Here is a 14,381-nt window from a genome sequence, read left to right on the forward strand (position 1 = left end):
GACCAGAGAGTGGGGATGTAGCTCACTGCAGACAGCTTGTGAATTCACAAGGCTCTAGCCTCTATCCCCAGCACCACAAAAACAAACAAAGATCAACAAGCTCAGCAGGGCAGAGTGGCCTTAGGAGGTAGAGCATCTGGCCATCTCAGGACCACATGAGTGAGAGGAAATGAGCCAGGCAATGCAGGAGGAGGCCAGCCTCGAGCAGCCCTGCTTCTCTGCCAGTGCTTGTGTGCATCTTCTGGGAGAGAAGCGTCTTGAGTTGAGATGTTTGCTCTGGTGGATCTTTGGCAGACACTGAGACTAAGCCCCCCCCCCCCAGGGGAAGATGTACCTGTGCCAGCTTCTCTGAACCAATACCTCAAGCCCACTTTCCCTCAACAGAGCCAATGAAAAGACAGGTCTTTCTTTGCTGAGGCACCTGCAATACTCAATGTGGTGATACTTCTTTAAAAGATACCTGGAACTCAGAGGAAACCCATTTCCTGGGTTTTAGAGGAGGAGGAGAAGGAGGAGGAGGATTTAGGGGGCACTCGTTGGAAGCGTCAGAATCACTGGGTCTCTGGCTCACCTCTATACCTACCTTGACATTCTCAGTTCTTATGAGAATTTAACTAATTTCCTGTCTGTCGTTATTACTATATCAGAAAGCCCCTGGGAAACCCCACCGTGCTGTTAAATGTAGAGCAGAGTCGAACATATAAATGTATTTACGCTTGCTGAATACACTAAACAATCTTACATATCTTATTTATTCTAAAAAAAAAAAAAATGCTGCCCTACCGTGAATACCGAATAGTAGTACATCAAGTTCTGTTACATACGTCTTTTGGGGATTCTGCAGATGGCAATTTCAAACGCTTATATTTGCTGTCTCTTCCCGCCCCCACCCCCACCCCCACCCCCGGTGCCTTTCCAACCATTTGTAAAACACATAACCTTCCTGTTCTGTGAGCTAAAAAAAAAAAAAAATGTATCTCATTTGATGAGCTGAGGAGACTTTCAGAAGTTCCCCATCCCTAAATCTAGAAATTTAAATTAATTTTGTTCATGTCCTCATGGCTCAGCTATTTGAGGAGGGACAAGAGGAAATGTTGAGCATAGAGTGTCATTTTGAAGACATAAAAACAAGATTTAAACAAAATCCAGGGGCATGCAGTTCAGCATCAAGCTAGCGGTGGTTGTGCTTAAAATTTGAATACCATGTAGTCGGAGGGAAGGGCCCTCCCACACTTGATACAAAAGATGTGCACAGCTGGAATTGTTTGTCCTCCTCTGTTGCTCTGCATTCCAGAACACTGTACCAACCCATAATTTTGGAGCCAACAATGCAGGCGAGATGTAAGTGACTAGCGCTGATCTATGGTGAAGCAGCTGCCTCAGGCTCCCATATAACAAGCAGTACACTGCTGGGATGTGAAGGAAAATAGCCATTGTAAATAATGCCCTCGTGCCCAGTGCAGAGAACAGTGCAAGCCACGCAATTGTGTAAAGAAGAAAGACCATTGAGTGGATAATCATAACTGTAAAATTTCTCTTAGTCTCAGAACTAGTTTAATGGACAAAATTCAATGGAACATGTGTGGTCTACTTCCTTTACGATGAGGTGGTGCCTCTGAAGCCTGGGATGCTTGTTTCATTCTTTCCTTCTTTTTCTTTTCTTTTCTTTTCTTTTCTTTTCTTTTCTTTTCTTTTCTTTTCTTTTCTTTTCTTTTCTTTCTTTCTTTTTTTTTCTTAGAACAGAGATTCAGATTCTACTCCAGCCCTCCCCAGAATCTCCAGGGATGACATACGAGCATCAATATTTTAAAATTGTATTACATTAATAAAAGATATATCACTTTTAGTTTAACAGTCCAGGGTTAAGATGCCAACAGTGGCCACATCCAGGTGAGTTCACAGAAAATGCCTTTCTGAAGCTCACTGGACAGCAATTATTTCTGTGTATTATTCACTACTGTGAGACCCCTGGATTCAGAGATAAATTGAGAGATATATCATCCCATGATCAGAAAGCACCTTTACTGTTAATTATATACTTGAAAAATAAAATGAGCAGTGTTGTACTTAAAATGTATTCAAGACCAACCTTTTAGAAAATTATGGCCAGGTTTATTGCTTTTGTTTGTTTGTTTGATTGGTTGGTTGGTTGTTTGGTTAGTAGTATCTTAAAAGTTTTAATGACTAAAGTTTGTATCATATATGCTCGGAAATAAGTATTTATTGTGGGATGGCTGATTCAGCTAATTAGCATATCCATTACCTTGAGGGGAGAGCATGTGGAATACCTAAACTCCACTTTTCAATTTTTTTGAAAGTGGACAACCACTATAGATTAAAGGAGGCTTAGAAGACTTAAGATGCCATGTGAGAGCTCAGATAAAGAAAACTAAAAGCAGACAAAAACATTCGAGGCAAGCCTGGAGAGCTGGCTCAGGGGTTGAAAGCACACAGGAGCCCAGGGACTTGTTCCCAGCTCCCAGCTGTTGGCTCACAGCTGTGTGTAGTTATAGGGATTGGAGGTGCTCATCTGGTTCCCCTGGAGACCAGGCACACACATGGTGCACTCTCACAACACCCAAGCACATACAATAAAAATAATTAACTCTTTAAAAACGTTGGTTGTACAGAATGTAGGTCTTATGCTAAATGGTCTTTAAAAATCATTCTTTTCTTATTTGATACTATTACAGGTTATGTGGCTTTTATCTGAATTCTTGGAACCAGAAGTCAATTTAGGGGAAAGGGAAGCGTTAGAATAATATATGAATAGGCTTTTCTAGATGAGACTTTGTGTCCAAAAACCCAGCATCTAAATGTTCCAAAGCCTGCCAGTCTTCAAACTCCATGTTCGCATCCAGCCTGTCTCAGACCTGCAGCTAACACTGAACTTCGCATTTCTTCTAATGGTGGAGTAGCCTGTGTTTCCATCAGGCTGACATGGTATTTAAAGATAGTAATAGTGCTTAGACATTTTATATGTTTCAGTGAAGACTCATGCGTGCATACATACATATATATGTACACATATTTTTACAGAGAGAAAGGGAAAGGAGAGAAGGAGGGAGGCGCAGGAGAGATCGAGAATACTAATTAGCAGTGGCTGACGATAGGTGAAGGGGATTAGGTAAACATATTTTCCTTCCGTAGAATTGAGATTCTTTCTCTGAATGAATGAGCACACACATGTTGACTTACTAACTATCCTAGGGCAATCAACACTCCGAGATAGGTTTCATGTAAAGTGTTTGTGATGAAGGTAATTGAGCACAGTCATGGAAAATAGAATGAATGAAAAGAAGCAGTTCCGACCTGAAGCTAACTCCTGTCCAGGCTGATGAACCCCTCACTCCACCTGAGTGCAGGTGACACTGTTCATGACACAGCCAACACTCCCAGTCCTCAGCTCTCCTCTTGTGCTTTCCTTCCTATCCCACTGCTGCTGCTGGACCAGGGGACCATCTGTGATGACAAGATAGAGACCAGCTGAGCTCTTCTGCAATCAGCTGTAGTTTCATCAAACTGCCCCTGCAGGGCACGAGAAAACCACGTCATCTTCAGAGTGCCCCCACTATGATGGTGATATTGTTGCCCTCAGAAGGAGTAATGCAGTCTGGTTTGGCCATGGCACCCATCCTAAGAGCCAGTTCCTAGCTCCTTCACATTTTCCTCAAAGCTTTGGCTTTCCGACAGGCAGCCACTTCCCCTTGAGACCCTTAATGCTGGCCATGGCAGGCAGGCAGGCAGACAAGCACAAAAAAAACAAAACAACAACAACAAAAACACAAACAACAACAAAAACAGCAATAGCGAATTGAGAACTTTTAATTAGAAAGTTGGGGGGGGGGAGAAAGCTATGGTAAGACAGCTGACTTCTCTTCCAGAGGCTTGGAAGGCTTTGAGATCATGCTATTTGCTGCCTTTCTAACTATCTGCTTTTCAGAAGAGTCAAGTCAACAAACCATCCGTATCTCCCAATGGCCTTTAAAAACCATGATTTAATGTCAGCTAAGGATTTTCTTACCCCATGTGAGCTGTGGTCAGCTGGAATGAGTGTAAGCTGTCCCGCAGCCTGTAGCCAGATGCCTTCTCCCCACAGGATCCTCTCCTGCAGACTCAGGGAATGCTCACAGTTGGAGCCCAATATGTGGGGAACAGAGAGGCTGAGAACAACAGCCAGTTAGCATCTGGCAGCAGCATCCTGCTACAATTAAGTCTCAGAATGGAGATGAGGGATCAGTGCCTCCTGGGTGGCAGAGCCCAGCAGCTGTCTACGCAGCAAGGTGAGGAGGGAAGGAGCTACCCACCTCCATAGCAAGCATGGCGTACCCCAGCCTCAGGGTGCTCTACCACATGGCACTGTGCTTTGGCTTGTCTTCCTGCAATGCTCCGTGCTTCCTATCTTGTCTCAGACACGCAAAGTTTTGAGTTTTGTCTCCTAATGGAAACCGTAGTAGGAAAAGCACCAGGTCGTACTAACCGTACACGATTGAGTTGTATCAACATTGGACACTCAGTGATGATGTCATGTCACATGCCTCCCTTAGAAGGTCATTGGAAATGGACTTTCATTGCCAGCTGCCTTCATCTTTTCCCTATATTCTATGTGTGTGGATCCTACAGCTCAACCTACATTAGGAATCTTTCATTGAAACTGAAACTTCATGGGCCACCTCCTCTTGATGCCACCGTACTCACCCAACCAACTGCTCTGGTAATCTCCCTCTTTCACACAAAAAAACACACGCTGACAAGTTATGCCATTGGGACTTAGTTTGCCTCTTTCAAAAGCTAGCAGTACCTGTCACAGCCACATAGAGAACCAAGATAGCCTGGTCCAAATGTGCCACATACTTTATCCAACAGAGTTTTGAGTTTGATAGAAAAGTAATTATAAGAAAGGTGGTCATGATGGATAGACAACATGTGGGGAAAAAATGAGACCATTAAAGTATCATGGTTCTGTTTCCAGCAAGTTCTTTGTGCAGAAATTTATTCATAGAGCCATACTCTCCAGTCCCAGTACAAAGGACTTGAAGAACATGCTGAACTCTAAACTAGAAACTGAGAGCTGCCTCCTTAGTGCCTAGGAACTTTGTACCCTCTGTGGGAGCTGTAGGGAGTTGTTCACGCTCACAAGGCCTTATTTTTATTTGTTGTGACTTCAGGCCCACTGTGATTTATGGCAGAGTCAGTTCAGAAATAATATGAACAGGCAACAGTACAGCTACAGCTATTTCTAGCCAACATCTCCTCCCTGCGCAGAGGAAATGTACAAATCCAATTCTCAATGACATTTCTGTGTGTGTGTTTTTATTTTTCTTGCTTTTGAAATACTGCATGGTTTTATACACTCCTATCTGGGACCGCCATGGACTAAGAATGATATAGTGTTTGCTAGCCCAGAACTTGGGTCATTTTCTCTGTTTTGTCAGATCCAAGCTGCAAGAGCCCTTTTTACAATTGTGAGGGTTGGGCATGCCATTCCCCCATCTCAGAATTCAAGAAGGAGCTTTTGAGAAATGGTCTCTCCTGGACACCTGATAGCCCCAAGGGCAGGACTCCACATTTGAGCAGACTTCCTCTCAAAAAGGACATTTTCTGTACAGAAACCTCTCAAGAACTATAGTATCGTTATCCATGCTTTGGCCAAGGGTAATGGGAAGGAGCCAGAGGAAAATGGAGTCGACATTTTTAACTCACACAGTCTCATTTTCTTTCTGTTCAGGGAGGCCCAGGTCCAGAAGCCTTTCATGTGTGTGTGCTTCAGGAACTAATTCAGATCTCTGGTTCAAGTGCGTGGTTAGTTGGGGCTCTGTTGTAGAAGACTGGAATAAGGTCATTTCAGTGATGGCTGCCTGTAAAAATGTTCAGCAATTAAGGGAATGTTCAGACAGAATCAGCCAGCGCTTGGCCCATCATCAATTTAGGATGGATGAAGGGACAGTCAAAGAGAAACATTCACTCAGCCATGACATCATATTAGAAGCAAATTGGGAAAGATGCTTGATCTCCCTGCCCCCCCCCCCCGAAGCTTTGTTAGCAGTTCTGTTGTTACAGGCTCAGCATCTACACCTCTTACCCAAAGTGCTGGGACCAGATATGCTTCAATTTCAGATTCTGAGAGTATTTCCCTGTACATATTGACCTCTATTGGCAGTGATTCCAAGGCGTAAACCAGCAACTCAGGGCTGCTAATAAACGTAATTCGACGTAGTATCTTTTAGGATGCTTGATGTCTTCCTACAGACCATCGGGTGAGGATCGGTGCGCAAGTTCTTATTTATTGCAGTGTGTCAACACCCAGAACGGCTTGAATTCTGTGGTATTTTAGATTTTCAATTTTGAGAATAAGGATCCTCAGCCTGGGGTTGGCTGGTGCTCCTCGGCTGAGCGCTTGGCCAATGGATGGACCTCTTTTAGATAAGCCATCAAAGAGCTAGGTATCCCTAAGCACCTGTCACTGTGGGAACTGCAGTCCCTAGAGTAGGAACTGTACTGTCAGGTGCATATCGCAGGCAGCCAGGACTGAGTTTCCGTTACATCAACATTTTGTAGGAACTCTGGGATTGGGTCCTGGTAGGTATATCAGTTGCTCCCAGCAGTATGAAGGCAGGCCTGGCATGATATGCCTTAGGGTCATCAAGGTTTTTACTACAGGTGTGATCTAAGCAATCAGAGTCCCTCTCTGACCCAGGTGAAGTCTAATACTTAGTTCTGAGGTGCTGTTGCTGTTACAGAGCTGAGTAGCGAGGGGTAGACTCGGACATGTCGAGCTCTTTCAAGAGAAGTATAGTATTGCTGCTGCAAGGTAGGCAGAGAGACCCCTATTAGCTCGCTGGCTCTACAAAATTCAGGAACTGTGATTTGGCACGCAGCGCTGGCCTGCAGTTTCCCTGCTGTCCAGGAACGGTGCCACTGGAGGGGGTTATTGGCAACAGGCTGGAAGCTGGCATTCAGCTTAGTTTTCATATTGGATGACAGCTACAGTTTATAGCAAAGACCAGTCAATCATGCCAAAAATCAATCTGGAGGAATGCCTACCAATTTAGAGACTGCAGAATCAATGGTCCTCAACCGCACAAGATCCTGGCAGGTTCTCATACTGCCAGAGGATTGTCCTCACTTCCCCTCTTATGAACTTAAGTTAGAAGCCACTGTCCCTGAACCATGATATCACGTCAGTACAGTCTGAAGCATCCAGGAATGAGAAGTCACACCAGGGAGTGGTGGGAAGGAAATACCCCTAGTGTGTCAATCTTATGCCTCCAACAAACACCTGGTGAGAGGGTGTGGAAATAGGGACCCCTGTGGGCCACTGGCCATTTCAGTTTTGATTATCTCTAAGTGGCCCATTAGAAATGCATTTTGTAGAACACTCCCCAAAATCCTCACTCCCAGCATGCCAAGATTAAAAAAATATATTTAAATCTGCTTTGTTCTGAGAGATAAGAACAGTTTGTAGCCACAGCAAGTGTTAAGAAACACTGTTTATCGGTACTTCTGTGGACAGCAACACATTAAACAGCTGCTGATGCCTTTGTGTGCTTCAGAATAGTGTTCCATCTAATAAGGTGAACTATTTAAGGCTTTAAAAATGGTTTTGGTGACAACATTACCAGTCACTTCCATATTACTGTTTTAGGAAATTAGAGAGTCATACAAGTGCCGTGTCAGAAACTAGGTGTCTATGAAGCATGGTCGACAATAAGCCAGTTGATAATTGCAGACACATTTTTATTTGCTTTCCAACACTTGAAATTGTTGGAGGGACTTATTCATAATGAGAAACAGAAGACAGGAAAGCATAAATGTGTTGGTTTTTTATCACTGTGAAATTCTGAGTCACTCCTCGGAAACTTTGTTTCTCTTCAGAAGAGAAAGTTAGAATAGGCAGATGAAGTTGTTGCTTATGAAGCCAGTTTTGAGCTTCTAGGCAGTTAGTGCTGGCTGTTCTTAAATGGATAATCGGCATTATGTTCCAGCAGTATGTTAATGCTGAGTTCATAAGATTAATCAGGCCACATGCAGTCCTGTGGCTCTGCTAATACAGTTTTGGGTAACATCAGCGTTTCCTCCCTCAACACCAGCAGAAAGCCTTACAGGGCTTTCCTGTGGGCCTTGTGGGCAAATGTTCAGACACAGTGAAAAATGAAGGTTAGCTTTTTCATACTGCCTGGTGAACATGGCAGTGTTCTCTGACTGGGTGATGGCAAGCCAGTGCCAAGGTACCTGACTGCAAAGCCATTCTCACTGACATCACCAGCTGCTGAAAGCACAGTGCAGAAATTTCGTCCTCCAGAGCTTACTGTGAGACCCAACAGAAGCATGCTGTGAGTCCACTGGGTAGATCCATCATTGCCAGGTGTGGCTCCATTCTTCTTTATGCACATTCTGTTCCTCTGATCTTAGCAGTAGACAGGAAGACTGATCTCCAGGGATAAGCCATGGCTTGGAAATATGCAAATATTCACATCACTGACACCAAACTTTGCCATTGATCCTTGGGTTGTGTCATAGTTTAAACCAAGGTATGCTTTTGAAAATTAAAGTCACGAGTCCATATTTCTTTCTTTCTTTTTTTTTTTTAATTAGGGGTTGGAGAGAGAGCTCAGCAGTTCCGAGTGCTTGCTGCTCTTGTGCAGGAATATCTAGTTCCTGGCATCCATAATGTAACATCTCACAACAGCTTGTAACTCTAGCTCCTACATGTTCTCAGGCACACACACACACACACACACACACACACTTTTAAATCAAAATGCTTTTTAAGAAAAGGGAAAGAAATCCAGTGCAATTATTACTCCAGCAGATGTTCACTGGGCACCTGTCCAGTGCTGGTTCTGCAGAAAGGAAGAGAAATGTTCTAAAAGCACAGGGTTGCAAAAGCTTATCTCGTTCATCCTTAGTGGTGAACAGAGGACTTTCTGCATTGTTCTGCAGCTATGCAGGTAAAGCCTCATGTCCTGTCAGGGTCTGTTCAATGCAATACATGAAACATAACATCGCCCAGTGAGGCTGAGACACTGACAGCCCCTATAATGCCGGGTGCTGCCATTAGGTACACACACAATGCTATAGACACCATTTCTATCTGGACTTGCTAGACTGACCAGTCGATAAGCACTGTGTGGTGGCAGAGGACGGTGGGGTGAGTGACCCCAGAGGTAAATCTAGAACAGGAGCTGAGCCCCATGCCTGTTCGATAGTGATTCATAGAGTTGTAAGAATAATACAAAAATTCCACATATATTTCTTCACTTTCTCTAATTATGCCAAAATATAATTATAAAGCGATTATATCTTCCTTTATTTGTCTGCTAGGGTTTGCATGACAAAATGCCATAGACTGACTGAACCAGCAGATATGGTGGTTCTGAGACAGCATATCTGAGATCCAGCTCTGGCCAGGTCATGGACTGAGTAAGGGCTCCCTTGCTAGACTGTCACTGGCCACCTTCTCACTGTGCCCCATGGCAGTGGGGGTCCCCTTTCTCTTATAAAGATGCCAATCCTCCTGGGTTAAAAAAAAAACCTATGATCTCACTTAACCATGTTTCCCAGAGGCCCCGTTTCATAGGACTTAAATGGATGGATACAGGAGTCATAATTCAGCCCACAGCCCACCACACACACTGTGTTTTTCATGCTGATATGTTGGGTTTCTGTGGGCATATTCTACCTCTTTGGATATGTCTGCACCCTTAGAGGGATGTGACACCTTAATGAGACCTTATACAGCTTTCTCCTCTATGCTTGTCCTCCAGTCTGGTGTTTGAGGCTTCCTACTTCCTTGCAAAACTTAAACCCCACAACATTTTGGACACATTGTCCTGAATATTAAATTAGATACTTAACTTCTCGGCAAGGAGTTTGATTTCAAATGAGGCCTGGCCTTTATGAGGGGAGGATTTGCAGAGCTTTAGGTCATCCCAACCAGAAGATTATTGTAGAGTCTCACTAAACAGTTACTTTAAAGGCATAGAGTAGAGAGTCAAGATGAGCCACAAGCAGAGCCCCACTGTCCCAACACTCCCATGGTAATGACTAGAGGTCACATATTACAATATAATGCAAACATACATCTAGTAAATACATATTTTCAAAATGGTGCTACAAAGAGGAGCCTTTTCCTACTATTTTATAAGCATAGTAATTCTTTTCATTCTGTGCTTAGCATAGAAGCAAAGAAGACTTAAAATTGTGAAGTCAGTACCTCCTAAGAGGGTGACTCATCCAAAAATTTCTGTTTGCAAGAAAAGTTGAGTCTAAAACAGTATTGCATTAGATTAGCATGGAGACTCACACCTTAAATTCCAGCATTTGGGTGACAAAGACCACAAAATAAGTCGACATAGTGAGTTCTAGGCCAGTGGGGCTCCATGAAGAGACACTGTCAGCAAAGGAAGTATAGAAGGGGCTGGTGGCTTCAGCTTGTCCTTCTGGGCTCCGTCGCCGTTCTTGATCCCATCAGAAGGCAAGGCAGAGAGACTGACCCTTGTAAGTAGGTCTAACACACACAATGGTGTTCGCACAGAAAGCACCTGACAGGTTTCTCCAGACATGCTCCTATTTCAATCATCAGTAGGGTACAGCTGTATCTATAGCAACAGAGAACCCTATCTTCAAGATTCATTCTTGTCATTCTTTGTTTCCTCTAAGTGAATAAAAGCTAGAGCTCCCATCCACACTGTAACATTTTCCCTCCAGTCTGTGCACAAATCTAAAGGGGAGGGGCAGCAAGGTAGGCAAGCACACCGAAGTGTTTACCACAAAGTGTGCAGGATCTGGGCACACTGTGTCCCCAGCCACATCCACAATCATTTGGTCCATATGTGCAGGTTTTGGCTAGAGCTCAGACTCCAGCACCCATGTAAAAGCTGGGCGTGGTAGGGGACACCTGTCACCTAGCACTAAGGACAGAGACAGGTGGAAGTTCACCTTCCAGTCATCGAGTCTTTGTAGCCTAAACAGTGAGGTCCCAGTTTCAAGAGAGTCTCAGAAACTAAAGTAGAAGGTGTTTGAGGGCATCCTGATGCCAAGTATCTGATTCTGCATGTGCCCATGCAACGTGTGCGTGCACACACAAAGAAACCAGCAGCATGCTGACAAAGAGTTTTCTGCCCTGTTTGTTTGGAGAAGTTAGTGGAAGAGCCTTAAATCAGTCACTATGGAAGACGCTGTCCTTGGTGCTGAGAAAGGGAGGATGGCTGGGGATAGCTTCAGAAGACACTCCCCAGCCTCCTGTTCTCCTTAACTAGGCAGCACATCTTACCTGGCATCACTTGCCCCTCTCTGGGGTGTGTTCCCACTTCCTCTTTTTGTGCTGAATCATACAGGGTGGGGGCTTGGGCCTTGATATTTGGAAGTAAAATGGGCCCTGCTTCCTTTGTAAACTCCTCCGCTTGTTGAGTGAAATACTTCAATTGTGTTTTTCACTGAAACATAAGTAGAGGGAAGATTAGAAAGTATAATACAGACTTGGAATACGGGAGGTTGTAAGAAAGGAAAAAAGGGAAGGGAAGCCTCTGTCTCTGTGTTGGCCAGAGCTCCGAGAAAGGACTGATTCGCCTTCCAGCAGTGAGCCATTACCACAGAATAATGGCAGCTCTGCGCTCACTCGCAGGGCCCTCTCTCCTATACTTTGTTCTACTTAAGAGTTGTCGGAGGCTACGCTCGGGCACAGTACAGAAAATGACTGCATCGAGAGCTGTTCTTCAAGATAAGCAATACTTCCATGATGATGAAAAAACCCATAAGACAGAATTCTGAGAGGAGTTCTTCATCCCTCGCTCTCTCCAGTGTGCATGCATTTGCAATCCTTCCCACCTGAGGGTAGAGCGGATTTATGTTCCCAGCGTGTGCTGTGTTCTGTTTGTTTAGTGGCGACGCAAAATGACGTTTTACCGCTTGAGTTGCTGCTGTATACTTACATTGTCTTTACAGAGCCCCCCCCCCTTTACTCTGCTGGACAAAACACGATTCCAGTAGCCAGTTGGCTACAAAAGAGATGCTCTACCCTGAGGAGCAAAATATATCATGGTGAATACAATGATGCATGTGACCTTAAGGTCAGAGGTGGTATTCTGGGCCACCTACTGTAAGACCAAATCACTCACTATCCAAAGGAACACTCAGCGGTCCTCTGCTTGTTTCTGTCTTAGAAAGAGCACATATCAGCCTTAACCACTCAGTTCCCAGCCCAGTACAAAAGGGCCACCAGCTTTCCCCGCGGGCTCTCCAAACAGCCCTGTTTATTCCAATATGCATGGATCCTTCAGGTTACACTTGTATGATTTCTATTTCAGAAATGTTTCTCAAATTCCCATTTTTCTTCACTGAGAATAGGCTGCATGAGGGATAGAGAGGTGGCTCAGTGGCTAGGGGGGCATTCGCAGAGACCCCCATCCCAGAACCCCTGAGGTCAGTTCTCAGCACTCTGAGCATATCACCACTGCCTATAATGCTGGCTCTAGGAACTGACTTCTTCTGGCCTCTGTGAACATATGCTCACATGTGCACACGTGCACACATATGTGTGAGCATGCACATACACACAACTCAGTAATAAATCTTTTAAAAATAATAAGCTACACTAAATTTTGGGAGGTTACTTCTTTGGTTTACAGTATATTCCATTAATCATTTTCTGATATATCTTTCAATATTTTGGTATTTTAGAATACGGCAATATGCTGTATTGCTGTAATCCATATACAGTTATGGTTGAGTTAGAAAAATAATTTGACACATCCACTACCAATAACACATGTTCAGTGGCTATCACGTCTGCCAAAAACCTTTACATTTGCAGTGATCACTTTCATGCGTAATTACTTACTTGTTCATCTCAGTATACAGTGTCAGCTTGTACCAGGTAATATAAAATAGCCCCATCTGTATGCATAATGAATTTATCTTGTCTAGAAGTTGTTTGTATCCGATAGCATTTTCCTTCTTACAGAAAATGGACTCTGGTGAAAGAACCTCTGCAGACATTTTGGAAGTTGGCACAGACCATGTTGGCATCAGGTGTTGCTGGGGGTCTGTGAGCAGGGTCACCATTGTGCCAGTCCTGTCCAGGACTTGTACAGAAATGGTTTCCTAGGTTACGGATCTCACATGACTGTGTGTGTATAGATGGCTAATTAGTTAAATAAGCAGATAGAGATGCTACCGTTGTTGGCTTTACAATGCAGAGAAGAGCCATGAGACCGGTGGCTGCTGGGGAATGGAGGCCTGAGGGACGAGAAGGATTATCTGGTGCCATGGAAGTAGACAATGGTGTGCACCTTGGGGAAGGGGGGCTGCTTGTTTTCACGATTGGCAAATGGCTGACCATCTTCACAGAATCTGTACAAATCCCTGAATGCTGCATGCAGATTTAAATGGAGCAGTGGAAAGGGGATGCAAGCCATTCCTTTAGAGATGAGGAAACACAAGTGACTTGCTATGTCTTTCCAAAGCTGGGCAACTTCATGCCAAAAGCGTTGAGATGCATTTCATAAGCAGTTTGTCTTTCACGTTGAACTGACAGGAACTTTAAAAGCTAGTTAGGGCTCACCGAAAGGGACGTCCATAGGTGTTTTCTGATGAGAACAAACCTTGGTGCAATTCAGGGGAAAGCAGTCTGAAGTGTGCATTGTTACCCCTTTAAATGCACTCAGCGATTAATCAATACTACTCAGAATTGTTTTCCAAAGGAACCTCAGGTGCAGTGAGGATTTACAGATAAGGGTGATCACCTCAAGATTTTATATGACAGTGAAAAATTGAAATTCTACCTAAATTTCCAATAACGGTGACAGAAATAAATGAAGGTACTTTAAGTGTGGCTCAGCCATTTGATTAAGTGTTTCTTAGTCATTAACGCCCTTGTTTTTAGACTCATCTTAACGAAACTGGAGAAATCCTGAAGTAAGAGGATGGCTAAAACTCAAATTTTGTTTAAAATTAGTATATGTGGGGTGTGTGTGTGTGTGTGTGTGTGTGCAAACATTGAATACTAGCAGTTATTATATGAGCAGTAAAAATATGGATGGCTTGTGTGTTCTTTGATCTCTATATATTTTATAATGAAAATGAATGATTTTTATTAAAACTTGGTTAAAATTTCATTTATTCTAAAAAGTTATTGAGATTGGACAAACAAGATGGGTAGGGTAAAATCCCAAAGATGACTTTATAAATCAATAAATGTTACCATTGTCTCTGGAGCAGCTAACGAGATGAAATTTTCTAAATGAAAAGAAATTTGTGTGAGGGTGTCCTCCCGGAATTTTATTCTAAATCCCATCAAAGCTGCTTGGTTCATATTCTCCAGCTTCACTTCTAGAAGTTAAACTGCATCCATGTATTTTTCCAACTCTCAGTCCTACTGG

The 14,381-nt window shown here is 43.6% G+C and overlaps 1 protein-coding gene and 1 pseudogene across 4 annotated transcripts in view; one reads left to right on the top strand and one right to left on the bottom strand.

The window, feature by feature from the left end:
• The window catches only part of Ptprm (protein tyrosine phosphatase receptor type M), a 688,723-nt gene that overhangs the window by 493,219 nt on the left and 181,123 nt on the right, over positions 1-14,381 (top strand). The window lies entirely within an intron of this gene.
• On the bottom strand, positions 3,347-3,730 carry LOC110283887 (fatty acid-binding protein 5 pseudogene; annotated as a pseudogene).

This window comes from Mus caroli, unplaced genomic scaffold (assembly GCF_978045245.1).
Source record: "Mus caroli unplaced genomic scaffold, Mus_caroli_1 scaffold_18, whole genome shotgun sequence".
Taxonomy (NCBI): Eukaryota; Metazoa; Chordata; class Mammalia; order Rodentia; family Muridae; genus Mus; species Mus caroli.